Source organism: Lissotriton helveticus, chromosome 7, assembly GCF_964261635.1.
Source record: "Lissotriton helveticus chromosome 7, aLisHel1.1, whole genome shotgun sequence".
In the NCBI taxonomy this organism is placed as follows: Eukaryota; Metazoa; Chordata; class Amphibia; order Caudata; family Salamandridae; genus Lissotriton; species Lissotriton helveticus.
The window spans coordinates 197,005,261-197,017,354 of NC_136068.1; positions in this window are offsets into that span (position 1 = coordinate 197,005,261).

Genomic DNA, 12,094 nt, shown 5'->3' on the forward strand with positions numbered 1-12,094 from the left:
GTCCTCCCATGACTCTCCCCGACAATGATTTCTGAGCGGGTACAGAGAAACACATACCCCGCTAAATGAAAGGGGCTACAATCTACCACCCAGGTCTCCTGTAAACAAATTATCTGGAATCTTGTGATGTACTGCCTCTATTCATGGTTATCAAATTCGGCTGATAGCCCAGCTATGTTCCACGAAACTAGTTTGAGCCCCCCCTGAATATGTCTCTTAATAAGCTGAGGTGTGGCGAGGGTTTTGTCAGTTAGACTTTCACAATTTAGGCACTCATTGAATCTTGAGAGCTTAAGTTGACTCACTTGCCGCTGGAGTGGTGGAGAGGACTGGTCTAATCCCAGTACATCCTCACTCCCTGATGTCCTGGACAGAGGCCTGAAACAATATCCTAAAACAGTAGTGTTATCGGGAGGACTCTTATCGAGGTACTCCATTGTTGGAGCAACCTCCTCTATTGTCGGTAAATTCAGGATATCATTCTTATGCTTCAACTGAAAGCCCCAACTTAGACTGTCTTCATAGCTAGTGGACACATTCAGTGCAGGATCGGAGGATAGGGATGCAACCTGGGGAGTGATAGTGAGACCTCCCTGTTCCTGTGAGAGCTTCTTGGGAAGAGCTCCATTGCTCTTTAGTCAGTCAATCTCCTCTAATGACATCAAGGGGTCAAAACTGTTCCTCAGACTCAATACACCCTGATTTCCCTGAAAGACACCTGGCATTGGATGACACGGGCCCATCCTGTCAATGAGACTATCCCTTCTTCCTGGATGTACAGGACCTTGGTTGTAACTCCAAGTTCCCATCAGATAGAAGTAACCCAAGGGCAAAGGTCGTATATTGCTTGGTTGGTTTACAGGTCCCCCTCTCAATATGTGGTCAACTACTCTGCGGTCCCTGAAATTTACTACCACACAGTTACCAGTGATGTCCTTATTTCTATTTCCCAACCAGCTCACCCTCCGGACAAACAACATTTCCCCCTGCTCATTCCCTAAAAGCGGCATGTTCTTATTCAGCCAGAACATGGTCTTATTCCTTAGTTCTACGTAAGATTCTGTGTGGTCTGGCTTCAATTCTGGTGCCCCCGCAAGTATAACTACATATGTGGATGCCTCTGGGGGTAAATTTATACTAGGTAGTTGATTGGTGATCGTCTTGGGGGGTGACCCTCTTGGTTGGCCCAACGGTGGGGGTTCTGGGGTAGTCCGCTTATGCGTTAGGACTTGCGCAATAGTAGTTGACGGGGCGATGATTGCCTCACCTATACACGGGGGCTTCTATTAGGAACACTACTGGTAATTGGCTGTTGGGGGATTAAGGGTAGTGTTGGGTCCATAGTGGAAGTAGTTAGCACAACTGGGAATCTGCTAGGCAAGTTCCCTGAGATAGTCTCAGGAGCATTAGGGTTAACTACTATAGTAGAAGGCATAGTGCCACCCTGGCCCCCCCCCTGTTTTCATTAGAGTCACTATTTTATCTAATCGACTCACAATCAGTTTCATCTGTGTGTTAACAAGTTGCTCAAAATGGCTTTGCAGATCAGTTATTAGTTGGGTCACCCATCTGGGTGGTACTTGCAATGCGGCACATGCCCCACATTCTCCCCTCCTACCACACTTATTACTTCAGTCGAGACAGGGATAGTTTTGCCCTTCTTGTGCCTAGGTTTCCTAAGACCAGCCCCCTTTTTCTTAGTAATAGGTGCCTTTCTCCCGGCTTTGGGTTTCTCAAGGTCATCTTTATTCACCATCTGGGCACAAGGGATCTCCATGGCTGGTGACGCTAATAGTCTATGTGGGGAATTAACCATAACATCAGTCTCGGGCTCTTGAGACATGGTGGTCAGGTCAATTTGCGGGGTTAATGATAGACGCCTTTCAGTGCCCTCTATTTCGCTGGATACCACCCCAATAGCTTTTCGCAACATTCGATCAATTGCAGTTGGCTGTACGGTTGTGGGGGGAAGTGTGCCCTTTTGTTTGGTCGCGGAACGGGAGTTAGGTGGGATACTATAACACAATTTGGCTGATCTTGTTTGCACGATACTAGCCATTGTGTTAAGAGTTTGAGAAAGGTCTACCAAATTAGATGACTAGTTTACAGACACAACCGAAGTGCAACTCCAAACCCCAAGGTCAATCTGTAAAGCGGATCAGAGTCACCCCTGCTGACCAGTTTATCAAACCATCCAACTCCACCCCTCTGTTTATACTTGAAGAAAAAAGTTTTGGGGTAGCGGCTCCACCTAATCACTCACAGTCAAAAGCGCCAGCTCTTCTCTCGTCGGCCCAGAGTCAATACCAATGGGATCTATCGCGCCCTCAATGTTTCAAAAACTGTTCCCAAAGGGGGGGGGGGGGAGCCCAGCCTCTGCCGGCCCCTGACGGCCACAGACGGCCCGCCCTTTGCCCGGGCTTAGCAATATTCAACTTAAGTTTGTTTGTTCTTTTTAAATTGATGAAAATTTTATAATTTCTGTAATACTGTGCAATGGTGTATGTTTTTAAAAAAAAGCTTTATGAATATTATGTTTTGATTTGTTTTGAACTATGATATACAATGTATATTCAGCAAGTTCTGCTGTTTTTTTAAATACCACAATTCTAATAAATTGATGAAATTTTAATACTCGTCCTTTGAATATACTTATGTTGAATATTGCTGTTTTATATAAGCCTGTAAATTTGGTAACTCACGCATAGACCAGACTCACCATTATTGACCCATATTCTGTTTTGAGATAGAGGCCCATTAGGACCATATCCTTTGTGCAAAATGCTGGAAAAGGAAATTTGTTGTTTTTGAAGGGAGGGCCTGCCACTACTCGCTGAGCCCCACTGGTTTCTGGGGCTTGTTTTCCATCCCGGTACTCTCCTGCAGCACACCACGAAGCATATTCAAAAGCCCTACCAAACCCGCTGATGAGGGGGTCGATAGAGACGCTGCGCCACACCCCAAATACAGAGCAACTAAGTGGATGAAGTCAGAAAATCACAAGTACAAGGTACGAGAAACAGAAAAACTACTCACTGTCAAGGGTGATTGAAGCATTCTGCAACCCAGGTTCAAGCACAAGGCTAGTGCCTGCAAAAGTTGTTGGAGCCGTCTTGCACGGCGAAAGCCATCTGAACAGATTGTGCTCTCAATAGTGGCTGAAGGGAGCGGGAAATACACTTCAGCCATGTTTCTGAAGCCATCGCTGCCTTTCGACACCTCTAAGAAACAGAATATTGGTGCCCGGTGGGCTGTGTGGATCAAAACCTTTGAGGACTTCATAGATATGCTAGAGCAAGAAGAAGATGAGAAGAAGATCCTGAAATATTTGAAAAACCTTGCAGGTGATGGAGTGAAAGAAGTGCTAAAGAAAATCTAACAGACTGATGTAAAATTGTATCAAAAGGTAAAAGAAGCATTGGAGGCCATGTTAAAGCCTATACCGAATGTCGACTATGAAAGGTATATCTTCAGCCATGCACGACAACAGGTTGGTGAAATAATGGACGAGTTTGTTGAAAGACTTGATGCACTCATTAAACTTTGCAAGTTCTGTGAATTCACCAACAAAGAAGCCATGTACCTCAGATAATTGATGTCTGCCTTTCAGATTCGTTTAGAAGGCGCATGCTGAGAGAAACACACAGTCTAGAGAAAATGCTGATGCTCCAACGGTAGAAAAATGAGCCAACTAACAACCTGCTGACATGGTAGCTGGAACAGCACATAATGAATCACCGTTGACTGTGAAAAGAAATCACAAGCCTTGACAAGATACCCGTAAGGTGAAGTCTTCAAGGGAAACAAAGTTATGCTTCAGATGTGGATTCTCATTTCCCCATGAAGGTAAATGTCCAGCCATAGGGCAAGTTTACAAAGGTTGTATGAAAGAGAACATTTTACAACCGTGTGCCAAGCTAAAGAGAAATCGAGTGTGTCACGATGACAAAAAAAGATAGATGCAAGAATGTTCCAGAAGCATTCCCACCACGCCCCTAAAACCAAAAGGCAACATCAGCTACTACAAGTAGAAAACAGGCAAAATCAAACTCGTACTAGCGATTACTGGCAAAGAAGATGGATGTGCACTGATGATATCTACCAAAGGACAGCGTGCACATGTGGGATTAGCTGCCTGTAATAATAAGATAATCATAGTTCAAAGAAAGCTCACCAAGTAAAGTGACAAACTTCATTTGGATACTGTTCCAAAATCATATTGAAAGTGAATGATCACCTAATAATTCATCATAGACAGAGGTGCGTTAATTAATATCATGCCAAAGGAAAGGTTTAAGAGCCTATCCCCTGTGGCTCGCCTCTCTCCATCAGGCACAAAGGTTTATACATGGACCGCTTGTGAGCAATTGCATAGCCAAGGGTTGTTAACAGCAATAATGTGACACAAAAGGACATTGTGCAAGCCACCATTTATGTTCTACAAGGTACTTCATCGAGTGCCTGCTTGCTCAGTTTTGCCACTGCTGCTGACATGGGGTTGATATCCCTCCACTAAAACCTTGGTGCTCAGCCTGAGATCACAAGCCGATTCATTGTTCCATGGCCTGGGAAAGCTTAAGACAATGAAAATACAGCTTTATATCAATGTTCACATTCATCCTAATGCTAATAGGCACCGTAAAGTTGCTTTTCATCTACAAGAAGTTGTAGAGAAAGAGCTGGAAGCACTCTTAAAACTTGACATATTGGAACGCTCCACGGGCCCTAAGCCATAGGTTTTGGCCCTATAAGTAGTAGCAAAGAGAAAAGGCATGGCCGGCATCGGACACGCCAAAAGTATGGCAGTCGTGCCGGCCCCTGATGACCTTAGAGGTGGCCCTGTCGCTCGCAGTTGTGATGCGACAGGCGCGCCTCGCTCGCGATTGGTCGCGGGCCCTAAGCGTGACCCGGAAGTGATTAGAATCACGTCTGGGTCACACGAGTGGACAACGCCAGGCCGATTAGAACCGGCCTGGCTGTAGTAGTTCCATAAAAGGCTGGGGAGCAGAGGAATCGTCCTCTTTGCTTCTGCGCCCCTAGCCTGCTAGACCAACCTCGCTAGGAGGCTGTAATTCTATTTCTTTTTTCTATTTCAGGTGCTCGACTGCGCGATCACTGGTGGAAAATCGGTGGCCTAGCGTGGAGGCATTCGAACAAAGGATCGTCGGGTGGCAGGAGCAGGGATGCGTCGCGGTTATCACAGGGCTTCGGAGCAGGCAGGCAGCGTTGGTGGCGGGATCTCCGCATCAGTCCGGTATTTGGGGCACACTGCTTACCGGCGCCTGAAGTGAGGCGCGCTTGGTCAGCTGTTGCTTGTGTGATTTGTGCTCGTAAACAGCCGGCAGCTTTTTCTTGAGTTACCGGGCAGCGCGTGCTCACGCGCAATGGGACCCAGCTGTATTTTCCCTCGCATTGTGAGCGTTGACATAGTCGCGCGTTGCGGGGCTAATTATTCACATAGAAGCTGTTGTGGGGGTTGTTGAATTGCAGGTGTGGCGGCAAAAATTTAGCGGCATCAGCAGCAGTATTGTGTCTTTAAGGGGGCCAGCTGTGCGCACACTCGTAACTAACCAGGAAGGAGGTTTTTTGTACAGCTCGAATGCCACAGTGTCAGGACTGAATTGCTCTGGTTGAGCTACGGGGTGACTTGGGCTATACCTGTGCTAGTTTAGAGTGTGGTTCACGTTTTTGGGTATCATTATATGGTGACACAGCCATAATTCGGGGTGTTGAATGCATTTGGGATATTGGGAGACACGCCTTTTGTTTTGGTGGGGCTGACCGGTGGGGGGGATGGGGGCTTCACTTGATCTGTTTCATTTGTCCTAATTTTAGAATTTAACCATTCAAGAGTTTAAAGAACCGGGACAAGAGCACGGGGAGGTCCATCTCCGAGGGAATATCTGGTGCAGCACACGGGAGTCGCTTAAGGGGACGCTGACAGGCCTGCACTCCACCGCTTCTGCGAGCCGCACAGGCTTGAGATTACTTGCCTGACCCACTGGATTAGCTGATGTGGCGTGGCTCTAGTTGCGTGGGTGTTTACGGCCAGTCGTGTACCCCCAGCATTATAAGGTAAGGGCCTGGACAGTGTACCAGGCCTGGAAGTACAGTGGGGTGTTTCCATTGTAGGCCACTGCCGAGTGAACGTACTTAGGTGGGGGTAGCATTGTGTACGCTGTTGTAGTAGCAGTTGGTTAGAAGCAATGGCCAGCAAGGTAAAGCGTGGCGAAAAGCGATCTTGCATGGAATACATGATCGAGACAATGATGCGCAAGATGGTTACTATGGATAGGAGATGGAGGAAGGTTGATAAATTAGGGCAGAGCCTTGTGGATCTCGGAGAAAAGGTGGAGGGACAGGGTGAAGCTGTGAATAGACCGAGGCGAACCATAGTGCCCCCCCAAGCCCAGGGGAGAATTGGCCCCTCTTCCGAAGCGGGCTAGACCCAAAAAAGGGGTTGCAAAGGAAAAGAATATGCCAAAAGCACCAGTGCCAGTCCCCCAGCCCAGGGGTGAAGGGGAGGTGCCCGGCCCATGGGGAGTGGTTCCTCTGGGAGGTGTTCCTTTGGGTGCCCCGGTCCCGGTTGTTCCAGCGGGGGTGGTCCCTCTGGGAGTGGTTCCGTCAGGTGCCCCAGCCCTGGTTGTCCCGGCAGGAAACGGTGCACAGGATCCAATGGCTCCGGGGTTCCTACGGGCTCTAACCCGGTTCCACAGGACTTAGTAGCACAGTTAGTCGCAGTTCTTCCATGGTTAGGGAAGGCAGGGATGTTGTCTGCATCAGTGGGGATAACGGAATTGGGGGAGGACCCATTGGCAGAAGCAAGAAGGATGGTAGCTCAGTTTGTGGTAACGCCTGGGGGTATGTCAGGCGAGGGGCTGGGTACACCTTTCCTTCCCAAGCCAACCAGTGGGGTACCTCCACTTGAATCCAACAAGGAAGTGCCAGTGAGCAGCCAGGCGAAGGAAGTTGACGGAGCCAGTGGGAGCAGCTCCAGTAGGTAAGCAGTTAACATTGCCGCTATTGGGTGTGGGTGAATCCCGCACCGGGCGGGAGCATTTGGCAAGACACGTGACACAAGAGGTGAAAGAAAAGATTTGGTCAGGAAGTTATGTTAGTATGTTCTTATTGCTCCTTGATGAAACAGAAAGGGAGGAAGCAAAGAAAAAGAAAGACTGGATGCTCCCTAGAGAATGGGCAAGTGAACTGTTAAAATTCAGGATTGAGGAGAACTTGAATAACTGGACTAGAGGTTTCTCAGTATTCATGACAGTGATGGCTGAAAGTTTTCCTAACATACAGGCAGAGATGGCATGTTACCAGAGCCGTATTACTATGGCTCATGACAAATATGGGGGCATTGGTTGGAAGGAGTATGATAAAGATTTTAGGAAGGCTAAGGCAGCTGACCCATCCCTTTCCTGGGACCGCATTGACACAATCTCGCGGTTAGATCAGTTTGGGGTGGAAGCGCAGCCCAATAACAGGGGCCAGTCATTCCAAACCTTTCAGCCCCTTTGGCCTCCTCAAACCACAGGCCCTGCCCCTAGTCCAGGTAGCGGGGGAGGACAGAAGGGGACATGTTGGGACTTTAATAGGTAAAATGTAAATGTAAATGTAAATGTCGGAATTTGTAAAGCGCACAGCTACCTCCACCGGAGGTGTCCCGGCGCTGTCCGTATACCGCTTAGGAACCCTTCCTGGCTTACCTGGGAAATGTCCACTCCTACGTGCGGCTGAACATGTTGTGAGTAGGACATTTGCCTGATGCTGATGCATGTTCCTACTCTGCTTACATTTACAGTTTCTCAAGCCTGTCACGCAGGGGGGAAACTGGCGGCGGCACAACAGCCGCTACGATCAACATAGGGGCGTGCACATCCACAGAAATCAGGACCACATGTCATTTGGATGATTGGCCATTCATATGTGAGACGTTTAAATGCATTTTTCTTTTCAGGAATTACTAATCCAGAGCTGAACAGGCTGGTTTTAGGGTGTCATTTCATGGAAAGGGGGTCTCCGCTTTAGTCATTTCAGGGGTTTTGTAATGGACCTGGTAAGCAAGGGTGGGGCTCTCCCTAGTATCATTATCTTGCACCTGGGTGGGAATGATCTGGTAAAGCTGGGTAGAAGGGGGCTAGTGGAAGCCCTAATCACGGAAGTGGGTTGGTAAGCTAAGACATGCCAAGGATGCACCATAGTATGGTCGCAGATGGTACCCAGATTTCAATGGGGGGGGGGGGGGGAGTCTGTGAGGGCGCTGAATCACTCAGTAAGGAGGATCAGTAATAGGATAGAGAGGATGTTTAGTTTGCCTCATTTACAGATGATCGCACACGGGTGTATCAGGGGGGAGCCATGCTTCTTAAAAGTCGGTGTCCACTTGTCTAGGATAGGTAATGAAATCCTTCTAGAGAATCTCCTGGAATGGTTGGGTGGTTTTAGAAGCAGGATATGACCCTCTAGGTAGCAATTTGGGGGAGCCAGATAGTAGATCAACTATGCAGGCCTGTGGCGGTAAGGTCATGATTGGTGAGCAGTAAATTTAAGGTCCTTACAGGACGGCGCCATTCTTGAATGGGGTCGCCCAAGGAGGAGGGACAAGTGGTCTCTCCTAGAACTCCAAGGGCAGTTACAGCCAGTTGGCTGGATGGGTCGGGGGAGTGGGGAGTTACGCTTTACCTAGGCTGGTTGGCCACCCCGCACGTGCACAATGGCGCCAGTAAAGGGCGCAGAACTGCAAGGGCCCCTTATGGAGATAGTATACAGAGCGTACGGGGGTAACCGGGGGGGGGGAGTACCCTCACGGTGAACTGGCCCTCTGCACATGCGCACTCTGGTGGGAGGGCGGGCTTAATTTGATAAGGATCTGACACCACTTATTGACCTTGCCGTAGGCTCAAATAGGGATACGCAGAAAAGTAATTGCTATTATGATTATTGATGATGATATGTTTAGATTCGGATAGGAATAACTTGTATTAGAGTTATGTTAAGGTTAGCCATCGGAAATCTGTACTTGTCAATGTAATCAATGTCATTTTATGTTTTCTGCATATTTTTTGTAAATATTACGTTGTTTTAATTTTATGTTATTAAATGCGGCTGGGGGTTATCTACAACCCCCTTATCCAAAAAACTCTTGTTATTGAAATTATCTGTGTCTTGACAAGGGAGATGGGGTTATTGGTAGTACGTGCCATAAAAAATTTGCGAACAGTGCGCATTTGCTTTGAAATGCTCCAGGCACACAAAGCCATTGAGAGGGAGATACACCCTGGTCCGCACATAGCGGACATGATCATGCAATTAAATGGGACTTAAGTGTTTTTCAGTCTTTAAAAACAATATATATATTATTTTTTGAAAGAACAACAAAATATTCAGCAGGTACATCTCAAGTACTCTTCACTGATTACAACAAGTGTTATTTACAATTAATGAGGAAACAGAGTTTGCCCCATTGTACTCCTTCTTCATGGCTCCTGTGGTACTTTCTTCCCCTTGCATTAGGTATCTCTCGAGTACCTCAAATGGATGTGAGTCTGGAGTAGTGGACCCTTTGCCTACACGCCACTGTATGTGAATTATATTACATCTGTGTCCTCCTCCATCTCTAGATTGTAATAGCTCAGCCATGGCTGCCAGAATTTCTGGAACTTTCTCGGGCATCCTCCTGCTTTATATACCATTTTTTTCGCCACCCATATACATACCCATGCCGGTCCTCCACTCTTTCATGGTGGAGAGTTCTGCTCTCCCCCAGTATCTGGCTATATCGCGCTACACGACTACAAGGCCTAATATACTTAGCAATAGTTTGTATCTAGGGATGTCAACATCTGTGTGGATCCCTAAAAGAACATATTTAGGATCTATCGGGATTTGTGTTTGTAGTATGTTATTCAGTTCTTGTACTATCCGTGTCCAATATCTATGTATTGGTTGGCACTCCCATAGAGTGTGTAAGAAAGATCCACGCTCTGTTCTGCACCTCAGGCAATCTGTCGTCTCTGCTCTGCCCATCGCATGTAATTTTGCCCTACCGCAATACACCCTTTGCAATATTTTAAACTGTACCAGTCTTAGCCTGAGCCTGATCGCCAGTTCTCTAGGGTGCATTAAGGCTGTCTCCCAGTCTATGTCCTCCAAGTTACCTACTAGACCCTCCCATTTGCCTCTAAATGTTAATAAATTAATGGGCATATTATTTATTAGGGTTTTATAAGTCCAGGAGACTGCTTTCTCTGATATCTCTTCCTGTACCAGCCGGCCTTCTAATGGAGCATATTCAGTGAGGTCAGCAATGCCAGGTTTTTGCGCTTGTCAGGCATGTCAAATGTTGCTTATCCGTCAAGCTATTCTCCATTTGCAGATCTGCAAATGTTATCAGGTTTCCCTGACTTATTATATCCCCCAAAGCAGTAATCCAGATTGTGTCCCATTCTTTAAACCCCTGTAGTTTTGCAAGTTCAGGCAGTCGTTTACCCTCCTATAGGGGTGTCGACCTGGTTAGTCTTTTTTCCCAATTCATCATATGTTCAGCATCCCTCCATGCCTCAATCACCCTCTGTGTTTCAGGCAGCAGGCTCCTCGCTCCGTGGCCCCCCATATATGTAGTGTAGGTGGGAGTGTTTTTGGAATTGGAGTCTCTCCAGGGTATATGTATGATGATCCCTAGGGGCATGAACCCATTCATTGATGACTATAAGGTGTGCCTCTCTATAGTATGCCTGGATATCCGGCACCACAATTCCCCCATTATATTGGCTGCTGTGTAGTGTTTGTAGCTCTACTCGTGGGTGACCTCCGTCCCATAGTAATGTCCCCAGTTTGTTGTTTACCACGCTGAAAGTTACCTCCGGTATGTTACATTATGTATTTTGAAGGATATATAATAGCTTGGGTAACATGATCATTTTAAACAAAGGCGGCTCTTCCAAGTAATGTCAGGGGTAGACTTCGCCACCTAACCACGTCGTCTCAGAAGTCTGCTAAGCCACACTGGCTGTTATATGTGAGGCAGTCTGTCACGTTTGTAGAGATAAAGAGTACTAGATATTTAAAGCCCTCTTCAGCGATGGGAAGATGCACTGACACTGATCGCATGTCGATGTGACCCCCAATAGGGTATATGGTTGACTTACCCCAGTTAATCTTGTACCCTGCTTGCTTGCCATATTCTTCAACTCAGGAGTGACTTGTCAGGGCTGGATATATATATAATAGGATGTTGTCTCCGTAAAGCGAGATTCATTCATCCATCAGCTGTCCCTTAGAATCCTGAAACCCTTTTAAATATGGGTGTGTTCTGATCAAGCATGCTAGTGGTTCCAGCTAAAGTGCAAAAAGCAAGGGGGACAGCGGGCAACCATGCATGGTTCCCCGCCAGATGGGAAACTCAGCTGATTTAACTCCATTGACCCAGACTCAAGCCCTGGGATTTTTGTATAATATATCGATCCATGGCCAGAAGTTGCGCCCAAAGCCTAATTTCACAAGGACCAGTCTCATAAAAGGCCAGTGGACCACATCAAATGCCTTTTCGGCATCGAGTGACAAAAGTATTTGGGGGACCTCTCTCTCTTTTGCCGTGTCCAGCAAGTTTGCCAGCCTACGAAGGTTGATGCGCGTGGCTCGCTTTGGCATAAAGCCCGACTGGTCACTATGTACTAATGATGTGATGACCGTCAGTAAACGTGTGGCCAGTATGGAGGCTAGCACCTTGGTTTCAACATTTAGGAGCAAGATAGGGCGGTAAGAGCCATAATTTTCTGGGGGCTTGCCTGGTTTTGGTATGACCACTGCTGTGGCCTGACAGAGGTCGGGGGGGTAGCGCTCCCTCATTTTTGCCGCTAAAAACATGTTTAATAATCAGGGACCTAATATGTTATTGTTTTGTTTAAAGAATTCCTCTGGTAGCACATTGGGGTCTGGAGTTTTCCCTGATTTTGTTTTAGCAATGGCAGCATGAACCTCTTGTAATGTGAGCTCAACTTCTAGGGCCGCCGCATCCTCATTTTGCAAGGTGAGCATATCTTTTGTTCCAAGATAGTCATCTATGCTATTCTCATCTGTCGTCGGCCGGGCC